Source organism: Spermophilus citellus, assembly GCF_964194105.1.
Source record: "Spermophilus citellus genome assembly, chromosome: 12".
NCBI classification, from domain to species: Eukaryota; Metazoa; Chordata; class Mammalia; order Rodentia; family Sciuridae; genus Spermophilus; species Spermophilus citellus.
In genome coordinates, this window is record NC_138198.1 from 111,931,065 (window position 1) to 111,943,541 (window position 12,477).

A 12,477-nucleotide genomic window follows, 5' to 3' on the forward strand; every position below is an offset into this window, starting at 1 on the left:
GGCATCTACAAAAGACAGTAATCACAGGTACTACAATTTGCCTTTGATATGCTCAAATTATAGGTTACACTTTAAGAACCAAGGAACCTCCAATCTCATTACAACCCACCACTGTGTGATGGCATTGTGGTTGACATCTCTTTTCCCTGATCTTCCACCATGTCAGTCAACACTCATTAGCCAGTTGTTAATTGAGTGTGTACTGTACATGCTGGAAATGAAGGACATGGGCATAAGTGACAACTGCTGTTCAGCATCAAAGAGTGTTAGGTAGAGACAGATTAACTGATAGAGTCAACCACACTGTCATGGTAGTGATGTGCATGGATGTGATGAGGGACAGTCACTATGCCTGGTTGGAAAGATTCACTATAGAGATTAATGGGGTCAGCCAAACCTGGATGCCAAAATGTTGCTGGGTCCTAACTTCTCTTCCTCATCCTCCCTTTCACTTGGTATACCCAATTCCAGAATTTATGGAGCCAAATGATTTTGCCTATTTATCCTCCAAATTCTACCCTTCCCTCTAGACAGCTGACTTATCTTCTACTTTGCTAAACAATTCTGGGCCTCTTCCATCAGGATCCCATCCTTTCCTTCCTCCTCACAGTCAAGAGGTTTTGTTTTGTTTTGTTTTGTTTTGTTTTTACTTCAGCTATCTTTATATCTTTCATATTTCAAAGGTAGGACATCTCATCTTCCTTAGGTGAATCCCTCTGATTCCCTTAAATTCTGCCTCCTGTTTAAGAGCTTGCCCTACAGTTAAGCCTCATCTCTCTAGCCTCGCCAATCTCTCTCTCTCTCTCTCTCTCTCTCTCTCTCTCTCTCTCTCTCTCCTGTCACTTTTCTTTAAACATGCATGCCTTCCTTAACCTAAGTGTATCCTCTCATGTGTAGAGAAATTTTGCAATGGTTTGGATTTTCTTCCCCTATTACTATGGCAGGACTATGTCAGATCTCTTAAGAAATCCCAACGTTGTACCTAAAGATCTCTAATTTTCTAACAGTAAAAAGACTATTGAATTTTATAAGCTGGTAGACATTATATAATAATTGCATAACTATGATGTGGTGAGTAATATAATGACAATTGTGCAGTGGTGATATAGTAAGTAACATAAATTTGTGCTTCAATATTGGATTCTGCACTTAGTCAAATGAATTAGGAGGGTTACTTAAATTTTCTAAGTTTCCTCATCTGTACAATAGGGATAAGGACACTTACCACATAGGTAAACCATGAGGATCAACTGAGACGGATGTGCTCTCTGATACAGAATGTGTTCCCAATAAGTAACAGTTCCTGCCACTTGAATTTCAGAAAATAATGGTTGATATTGGCTAAATAAAGAACCTAATTTGGCTAAAACTCCCCATTTGCTATTAAGTGTTTTGAATTAGGATAGTAATGGTGAAAAGGTAAGTAACCAGTTTACACATAGAAACATAATTCTAGTGTAAGTAACCAGTTTACACATAGGAACGTAATTCTAGTGTAACCTAATATGTATATTAAATAAATATACATATTAGATTACATGACTAAAATATACCTGTATTATACTAATATACCATAATTTTATTTATATTAAAATATATAGATTTATATTAAAATAAAGTATATAAAATAATATATTTTATTTTAAATTCTCTGGTCTGAGGATTATTTTGCAGAAGGATGAGGATCAAAACCCATTATAGTTTGTTTGAAAATATTGCTTTCACTTAATACAAAAAGGTGGCACATTAAATCACTGGCTTCAAAACCTGTAAATTCCAGGCCAGGAGAGTCGTTAGGGGACAATTGTTGCTATGCGAGTCTGGATGAAGAGGAGTTGTCAGCTCCTATTTCCAGGGACACTAACAATACATCTAAAAGACTGCCATAAGTGCTCATTTGCAAAGTCTCATCGATTTGGGACTTTGTCCTTGGGATGAAGTAGACTTATCCTTTCTGTTAATGCACCAAACCAATGAACAGCAGGCTCACAAGAAAAGATGACATATTTACCGTCTTGGGGAAGCACATGATATTTTAAGTGAGGGGGACTACATACATTTTAGTAAAACAGCCTACAATGCCAGTTTCTACAGGCCTTCTTCAAGCCAAACCTCGATTTCCTTTCATTGTGTCTCTATCCTGCTCTGAGCACATTCAAGTTACTGAAGGGTTTTGAAATTTTAGAGGAAGAATGCAAATAATTAGATAATCCTATAAAGAAATAATCTATAAGTCAGTCTTTCTTCTGTCTCCATGCAGTGTCTTTCCCACCCAACCATCTAAATCACTTAAAATACAAGCAAGGTTGGAAAACAAAGTTTAATGAGTCCTCTTGTTAAATTTGAGAAGTATCTTGCACTTTACTGTATTGAACCTCAGGGCTCTGTTATCCTCTTAACTGATCCATAAGTGGCCCCAAAGAAATTATTTACACTAGTACTATGGTCATTTTGGTAAAATGCAACTTCTTAAGTACATATGAAATGTTACCAATGCAATTGACAAAATTCCACTAGCAATATAAAAGGATGAGGTTTTCATGAATATTCTTTTAAAAAATAGAGTGTCTTCTTATTTGGTATATCTTTCATGAATGAATGCTTACAACCCAAGCTGCATAGGACCACTTCATTCTTGAGTCTTGTGGTTCTTGGTGCAGTCTTTAGTACTTTCGCTGTACAAAGATTGTGGATCACAGACTTCAGAGACACAGTTATACTAACTAACGACTAAATTGTACTATATTTCTTTCCTTCTCATTTGTTCTTTTTTATTCTTTATAGAAATAGACCCTCTCTTCCTTTATGATAACTTCTTGTCCTCTCAACTAGATCATTGCCTCTTCAGACTATAGCAGCCAGCATCCGAGTCTGACTTTGAGCTGTGGCAGTGAACTGCTCTGCAGAGAGCAAGCTCTTCATGAAATCCATCAGTCTCCCTTCTTCTCCATCTCTATTGGAAATGCACTCCTCATTTTCAGAGCTGAACTGAAGATTGTCCTGATGTGGGTCTCTTCAGGTATAGGAGGAAGGGGTTTGGTGGAGGAAGGAGTGGTGGAGGGAGATGTTCTTGTCTGTTCCTGCCCATTCCCCAGGAACAACTATCCCACATGACACAGTAGAGCACTGAACCCTCCCAATGAAAAATCAAAATGTATAAAGGGTTGTTATGGTTTATATGTGGTGTCCCCCCAAAGCTCACATGTGAGACAATGCAAGAAAGTTTGGAGGAGAAATGATTGGCTCACAGCCTTAGCCTAATCAGTGAATTAATTCCTGATGGAATTAATGGAAGTGGTAGGGTGTGGCTAGAGGAAGTGGGAGTTGGGGTGTGGCTTTGGGGGTGTATATTTGTATCTGATGAACGGAGTCTCTCTCTGCTTCTTGATCACCATGATGTGAGCTGCTTCCATCTGCCCCACACTCCTTCATGATGTTCAGTCTCCCCTAGAGCCCTGAGGAATGGAGCTGGCCTCCTATGGATCAAAACCTCTGAAACCTTGTGCCCTCAAATAAACTCTTCCTCCTCTGTAATTGTTCTGGTCAGGTCCTTTAGTCACAGCAGCTGTCTAAACAAGGCCATATATGTGATAGAACATGAAGCATGGTGGATTCAAATTGGGCTATACCAACTAGGAAATCAATCTTAGTAGTTCATTTCATGAAAAGTGATAACTTTCCTTAAAAATAGAAACTGTAAAGAAAAAAATATACCATCATGTGGTAAGCACACAATGACTACTCTGGACTGTTTCCTTGTCCCCTCTTAGGCATTGTAGCCATACCATGTCTCTGGGTAGAAATTATTATAATTAATAACAAGAGACTATTTTTTTAAATTACTAGTGTGATCTATGGTCATCCTCCTTTCCCATTCCTTGATTGTCAGTAACCTGTGGGAATATTATGTAAATGAGAGGTGACTAAGATATACCAAGAAAAATTTTTAAAAGTGATTGTTCCCTTATAAGTGATTAAATTGATAAATTCATGGACTGGAATCAAATATCAGGATCCATTTCTGCTTATTCTATTTTCACTTATTATTTAACACATCTCATAGAATTATGGAGTTGGAAGAGAGTTCAAGAAGCCTAGTGGAGCCCTCTGGTCTCAGGAAAGACACACAGAAATAATGTCAAATATAATTCCAGCAACTCAAGAGGCTGAGGCAGGAGGATTGTGAGTTCAAAGCCAGCCTCAGCAAAAGTGAGGCACTAAACAATTCAGTGAGACCCTGTCCCTAAATAGAATACACAATTGGGCTGAGGATGTTGCTCAGTAGTTAATCAAGTGCCCCTGAGTTCAATAACCAGTACCCAACTTCAATATATATATATATATATATATATATATATATATATATATATATATATATATATATAGAGAGAGAGAGAGAGAGAGAGAGAGAGAGAGACAGAGAGAGACAGAGAGAGAGTTGCATGGGCTCAAATGGCAGGAATGTGATGCTCCCAGTTTATTAAACTAGTAGATATTTGTTCCTTCCCCAATAACTATTTATATTTTAACCTATTTTTGAAGGATATTTATTAGGCATGAATTCCTCTTTACAAAGATTTTTTTTGATGTTTTGATATTGTTATCTTTTCAATTTTAAGAAAATTCATCTCTAAAAATGATGGGGCCTTTTAAGATTCCTTTCTTAAATATGAATACACTGTATATGTATTCATCCATTTCATCATTTGTTTGGCTGGTTTTCTCAATGAGTTATTTAAAATGCATTGAAATATTGCCTTTGTTCCAACACACACACACACGCGCACACACACACACACAATAAAGTAATGCAATCACATTTTAAAAGGCATGGCAAATGAAGAATAAATAAATAAAATCAGCAAGCCTCTCACCGTGCTAGTACAATCCCTGCTATTATTTCAATACATTTATTTCCACTCTTTTTACTAATACAAAATTTTGTTTATCTTCAGTTATGAAAGAAGTTTTTTTCTTGATGATTTTCAGGCAATGTCATACCAAAAGCACTTCAAAGTTTTTGATAGTTTTCATAATCGTCAACTTTTAAATCATTTCCCTGAATGGCTCTACTGTTCTTCAATTTTATAACATTTAGAGTTTGTTTCTACCTGTTGTGATTATACATAATGCTGTAATTAACATCTTCATACATATACTTAAGATTTTCTCCTTGGAATGAATTTCTAGAGAGACTAAGATGCACAAATACATGAGGACTTTGATATGTATTGCCAAATTTCTTTGTAAAAGATTTATAACAATTCAGAGCACTATTGGTAATGTTTGAGAGTAGCCATTTCTTCTGATCCTTATCATTAGTGGACACTATTCACCTTTTAAATATGAATATAACAGACCAAACAATGCATCATTTTTAAAAATTTGTTTTATTTTTTTTCAATGAGAGGAGATAAGGAGATATTATTCTATTTTCTTTTCTTTCTTTTTCTTTTCTTTTTTTTTTTTTTTTTTTTTTGGTGCTGAGAATGGAAGCCAGGGCCTTGTACATGCTAAGTTTTCTTTATATTTCTCATCCTTTGTAGATGATCTACTGTCTGTATTTTTCCATGTATCTGTTGATTACTCATATTAGATATTTAAAAATATTTGCTAAAATGCACGAAGTCTTTTGTAACTTGAACATATCTGTTTTTTCCATCTTTCCTTTGATTCTTTCCTCTAGTTTTAATTTAATCCACAACAGTCATTCTGATTAAGTCAGCACAGTGTTCTTGTCTCTTTTTTTGAGAAGCTGGATCTCTTTCATGATTTCACTTTGCTGATTTGTTCTTACGTGGTGATTCTGGCTTTGGTGTTCAGAAACTCGGCCTGCTGTGGGCTTTCTGCAGTTCTCACTCCCAGGACAAGACCTGCTTAAGACTAGGATCACCTCCTAATTATTTTACCATGCACCGCCAATCTAGAGTGACCTAGGCACTAACCCCAGGCACTAATGGGAAGGACTGTAAGGCTGTGTTGAATAAAAACATCTTGTCCTTCAGTGGATTTTTTCTCCACCCCTGACACTTCACAGTGACGGGTGGGATGAGAATATAATAGGAAGACACAATGACAGTGGATGCAATTTTGTTTTCTTGGCCACAGACTTTTCATTTCCAAAGTATAACACTCATGTGTTAGCTAAGCCCGGGGAAGGAAGTAATGAGAAACAGGTGACAGCCTTGAAAGCGTCATGGAATCAGTTCCCCGAGCAACTGAGTGTTCTCCAAAGTGATGCCCTGAGCATGTGCAAGGGAAATTTAAAAAGACTATAAATACGGCAAACGGATCCAAGTCATGTCTGGAGTCCAGGAAGTATCGCAGGGAGATATAGAATAGCCATTAGGGTGGACAGCAGAACAGGATCTGAGATTTCAAGAACTACAAACTATATTGATATGAGAGCCCACCAGCTTCTTAAGATGGGATTCTAATAATCTTCTTCCTCCTTTGGTCCTCCTAAGAGACAGTCATTGTTTACTTTTATTCATTTCAAATGCCTAAGAGGCAGCAGGGTCTAGGAATGAATGTGGGCTTCTTGACCAAACAGATCTAGCTGTGTGTGTCCTCAAGGGTAAACCACTCAATCACTTCAAAACTAAACAATAATAATCTACCTGCCTGGGGTTGTTGTGAACCTTCAAGATAATGTCTCAGATCTTTGCAAATGGTGAGCTCCAGTAGAAAGTATTCTGGTTGCTATTAACGTTTTATTAATGCACAGAATTAACTCTTGAGCTGAGACCTTGCGGTGCATTGGAAATTACGAATTGGAAAACAGAGTTTCTATTCAAGTGGCAGAAAACAGTTAATTTTTTGGCAGTATTTGAAAGTTGAAAAAAAAATCTCATATCAGTACTGCTTTTATTATCGACAAATACTTTCTTTTTATTTATATTTTCATCATATTCTATTTTCCTAGAATGATCTCCATTGTTTATATTGGAAAGGAAAAGGAAGAGTTCGTAATATTTCTGTTCAGTTGTTTGGGGGGTAAGGAGAAACAGTGATGGTTTCATTGACTTTTGTTATTTCCTGGAAATCATGATGGGGCCATTAGTAAACCAAAATGATATACAGTGCAGTTTAGCTAAAGGGAGCATCCGTTTTCTTAGACATCTAAGGATCACAGTCTTCTTAAATTGGAAGATATACTTGGAAAATCACTTCTATCCACGATCAAATTGCCCTCTCCACTGCTCAGCTAATTAAAAAAAATAGAATATATTAGGGAAGAAATAAGAAAGGAAAGGCGTGGAACAATTCTTCCAGTCTGATAAGGTAGGCCCCAGAAAAAGGAAGTGTTCAGAAGCCCCTGCCTATTACCTCTAAACGTACAATGCACTAACAAGAAATTCCAGTCCACAATGAATGAGAATACGGTGGCAATCATAAATTAAAATTAAGGAACTTAAATATGATATAAAATCATTTAATCTTGATGATTTATGCCGGTTCTCAGAGACAATTATTTACAAAAGCTTATGTTTATTGCTCTTTTGACTTTTTTTAATTACAGTAAACCCAAAATTCAATTATACACCCTAGTATATATTTCAGGCAGAACTATTGTAAATAAAAGTAAAACCAATTAATAATGTGCTTAGCCTAGCAAAGCTAAATCAAGTATAATACAAAACACGGGGTAACTTGATCAAGGTTAAAAGCTGTGGCAAAGATCCATCCGGTTAAGCTCGAAAACCTCAAGGTTGAAATGATGATTCTTTTTTTTTTTAAATAGAAGCTCTCCTTAATAAATTACCTCTACTATGTTATATGAATTCAATCCTCTAAGTTAAAAGGCAATTAAAAATGTATATATTTGAAAACAGCATCTTTCTTATCTGTAATCAGGTTGTGGTTTTTTAGCAGAAACCTGTTGTTAGTGGGTTTATCTCCTTTATCATCTCCCACTGGCATATGCTTTCAGAATGATATAGGCCGATCCAGCTGTGTTTTGGGTTCCTTAAACATCTCACACTATTCCTCAAATGTTTGGGGTTTGACAAAACCCCAAATGCATTTGGCCAAGCACGTTTTCCCTTGATTTTTAAACACATGTGGGTTTTATGGGAAATTTAATCCATGTGTTTTTGATTCCTTTACACTTAACTCATCAAAATGTTGTTGTGTAAGGTCTCTTTGATGTCCAAGTAGCTTTTGGAACCTTTTTTTTTTTAAAAATGGGACTCTTTAATCCTTTTTTCTTAGAAACAGGAAGTTGCATGATGCCAAGAAAAAATAAACTCCCACATCAGCACAGTGGTGTTTGATCGAACGTTTAAAAACTCTAGGGTTCAATTTGGTTGAGAATTTGATTGCAATAATTCTCCTGGTTATGGATTTCTGATTAAATTTGTTTCTTCTTGGTGGTTATATTTTTCTTTGGAGCAGATGCAAAGGTGGTAGAAAATCATAAAGAGTTTTTAAATTAATGAATAGATTTGGCATTTTAACCTATTTACATTGGTCTAAAGAATGCTGCAAATTAAGGATAATTATGTCCTGCTCTATTTGCCACAAGGGGGCCAAAGAAAGGGTCAGAGCAAAAGGAAAAACCCACTCAAAACATGGTTGAGGTCAGTTTTCCCAAATGTTGAGAAAGAAGTGCATGAGTTTCATGAGCATTTTGTGTTTCAGTGCATCACAGAGAAATTAGGCAATGTCATAAGTACACATATAAATATCATGTGCACACATATAAATGCCATGTATCAAGAACTGTATCAACAGAGGAAGCACCATAGTGGATTTTATAGTTTATGATAGATAATAATAGTACTTGCCCTCTTGGAATAGCTGTGAAGTTTAAATTAGTTAATGTATCTAAGGTACTTATGACAGTGCCGGGCATGTTGTAAGTGCTGATTTACAGGCATAGCTAATTTTCTTGTGGAGTCAGACTACACCATGACCTTGCACAAGGTGCTCCCAAACTTAACCTCAATTCCCTCATCTATCAGAGCTGCTTTCAGAATTATCATGAAGATTATTCAACACAGGTAGCACCGAAGGGTCTTACAGGCATTGAAACAAGAAATCATGTTTTACGGATGAAGAGTAACTTACCCAGTAACAAAGGGGTGAACAGCACACCAAGAATCTGAACTCAGCTCCTCTAACTAAATAGTTCACATTTTCTCTGCTACTTTTTTAAGAAGACAGTCCATGAGTGTTAAAAATAAATACGAAGAGCAGGAAATAGAAACGCTGATGGTTTTGTAAAGATTGTCAGTGGTCAATGCCTTAATATAAAACCTGCTATTACTCCTGTCTTTGAAATTTTATCTGCAGTGTATAAGTCTCTTTAGCATCACGAAGTTAGAGTGTGAAGGATAATTTTCTGGTGACATGACCTGCTTTGGGTCAATTCTGAGTCCATTTGTTCTCTCTTCTGTTCTGTTATGTTTGAGATTAGATGTTAGAATATAATGCTAGGGACAGGAATACTAGACAGAAACTACCTCTCAAATAATATTGTAAAGTTGAGAAATTCTGTTCCATATAAAATCATTGGCTTCACCCCATTTTATCCTCAACACTACCAGAATTAACCTGCTAATTATGATGGCAAAAGCACCTTCCAGTACCTGGAGATTATTGCAGACCCTTAGTGCCTCCGTTTCACTGATATGGGAGACAGGATTGGTAGCGCTGGTGGACACTATAAAGTTGTGCATTTCATTAGCTACCTGATAGGAAAGTGGAACAGAGCAGGAAATACTGAAAAGTTCTCTTCTTAAGAGCCCTGGGCAATTTAAGATCTCAGATATGACATTATTAATAAGCAAGTTAGTTGCAAATGTTTTTATCAAACTACAAAATTATTATTTTGCTCTCTACTTTGAGAAACATCTTTTGGGCAAAGTGAAGGGCCTGTATTGTGTGGTATTGGGAAAGAATGTATGATTTTACTGCTTTTTGATTTATACTTTGCACAAATCAGTAGGCAAAATGATATTCTTAATTGTAAATTTCATGTACTCAAAGGGGGAAAAGTAAGTTACCATAAATTATTGAGGAATAGTATGGTAGCTGGTAGTTTTTTCAAACTGATTTTCACTCTGGTAGCATTATTATTATTATTATTATTATTATTATTATTATTATTATGTGTTTTTTAGTTGTAGTTGGACACAATACCTTTATTTTATTTATTTTTGTGTGTTGCTGAGGATTTAACCCAGCATCTTGCATGCGCTAGGCAAGCACTCTACTGCTGAGCCACAACCCCGCCTCCCCCCCCACATTATTAGTTATTTATATGCTTATTTAAAAATAATGTTTATTGAGTCCTTAGCAAATATCAGGTACTGTTCTTGGTGATTTACAGAAATTAATTCATTAAATCCACACGTGTAGGTACCATTATTATTCTTATTTTGCAAATAACAAACTACAGAGTATAGGTTAAACAACTTGCTCAACTTCCTTAGTGGGTGAGTGGCAGAGCCTGGAGTTCAATGCTTTCATTTAAAATCAGGTTGTTTGGGAGGGATCACCCTTCCTTAACTTCTGCTTTCTCTTTGATACAGGTTAGCCCTCCACCAATGCATGGGGCTGTCTAGCAAGTTCTTTGGAGGTAGTGTCTGTGTTTGATTCATTTTTGTGTCCTCAAGTGCCTAGCCCACAATTATGAATATGTACCAAATCTTACTTCCTTTTATCTCAAATGAAATTGTGCCTATATGCAGAAAATCAGACCAAAAGAATGTTTTTAGGAATGTGACACCCACAGTTTCTACTAAGTCTCTGAAAGGGTCAAAACACTTGGTCAAAGTCAGCCATCGGGAGCAAGGAGAGGACTGGATTATGCAGCTTGGAAATGAACAGAGGGCCTGAGCCTAGTGCCTTGAGTTAGTGTTAGCTGTTCACAGAACTTCCTGTTATACCTCCAGCCAAATGAATCAAGGTTGCAAACTCTCTCCCTCTCACTACTGAAAACTAAACTTCAGTGTGGTCAAAACCCAGGCAAAGTAAAGAAAACCAAGGCATCAGGAAAATGAGATAATTGTCATGCTGCACAACACAGAAAGCCTCAGAAGTTATTTAGTGTTTTTTTTTAACATTTTTTATTTTGGGATAATTTTAGATTTGCAAGAAAGTTGGAAAGATAGTACAAAGAGTTCCTGTATACTTTCATCCATGGTTGGTACATTTGTCAAAAACCAAAACATTAACATTGGTACAATAGTATAAAATAAAGGACAGACTGTATATGGATTTCACCAGTTTCTCTGCTAACATCCTTTCTGGTCCCCTGATCTAATGGAGGAGAACACAGTGCACACCGTCTACTCTTTAACCTGTTACAGTTGTCCCATCTTCATTGCCATTTACAATTGACTTTAGGAAAAATGGTTCTCTATATACGTCCAACTATTTTTTGTGTGTGCCTGTGTGTGTGTGTATGTGTGTGTGTGAGTGTGTGTGTGTGTGTGTGTGAGAGAGAGAGAGAGAGAGAGAGAGAGAGAGGGAGAGAGAGAGAGAGAGAGAGAGAGAACACACAGGGTGGGTAGAGAGGGAGAGAGTATGGTCAGGGAAGGTTCTCTGGAGGTGATAACTTAAGCAGAAACTTAAACTTAAATGAAAAGCTATAGGAAAGAGGATGTCAGGTAGAATAATAGCAAATTCAAAGGCCCCAAGGCAGGAAGGCGGAAGCAACTTTGTTGTGTCAAAGGGGCCACAAATCAGCATGTCTGGAGTGGATTGGTTAGAGTGGGTGTATGGTGAGGAAGAAACTGAAGAGGTTCTAGGCTGATCCCAGATTGTACCTGACTTGGAGAACATGATTGTAAATGTAATCTCTCCTGGAAGTTTCCTTTGTGTTTTGAATGTAAAAAAAAAAAAAAAAATACTTCTCCAAAAATCAGCTTCAGGTGGAATTAAACAGTAACTACTCATATCCAGACAGCATTTCTATCATATCTCTGATAACCTGTACCAATGCATGTTCATTCTTGAGAGGGCATGCAGATACCTGGCTGCCCTCAGAGACACTTCAATATCTGCTTTTCCTTGTGAAGTCCTGTATTAATGAGATCAAATATTTTATGGAGACTGAGGTGCTTGATGCTTTGATGGTCTATTAGCTTTGGGTCTTCTCCCTGGAAACTATCAGTTCACCTTATCTCCCTTCATCTCCACAGCTCCATCAAATATATGCAGGTCACTAAATATGACACCATTACAATGAATGTGATAATTATTTTCATGGAAATTTTATCATTCAGGAAATGATTGCTTGTAAAAAGGGGCAAAAAGTATATATATATATATATATATATATATGTATATATATACATATATATATATATATATATATATATATATATATATATAAATTTGTTTTTCTTGTCTAAATTCCTCTCTTTTAAGTGGTTTATGCAATCTTGATTGTCTGCTATTGTACTACAGTGATGATGATCTGGATGCTTCTCCAGTCCAAAGCCCTTACCTCACCTGTGACACCCA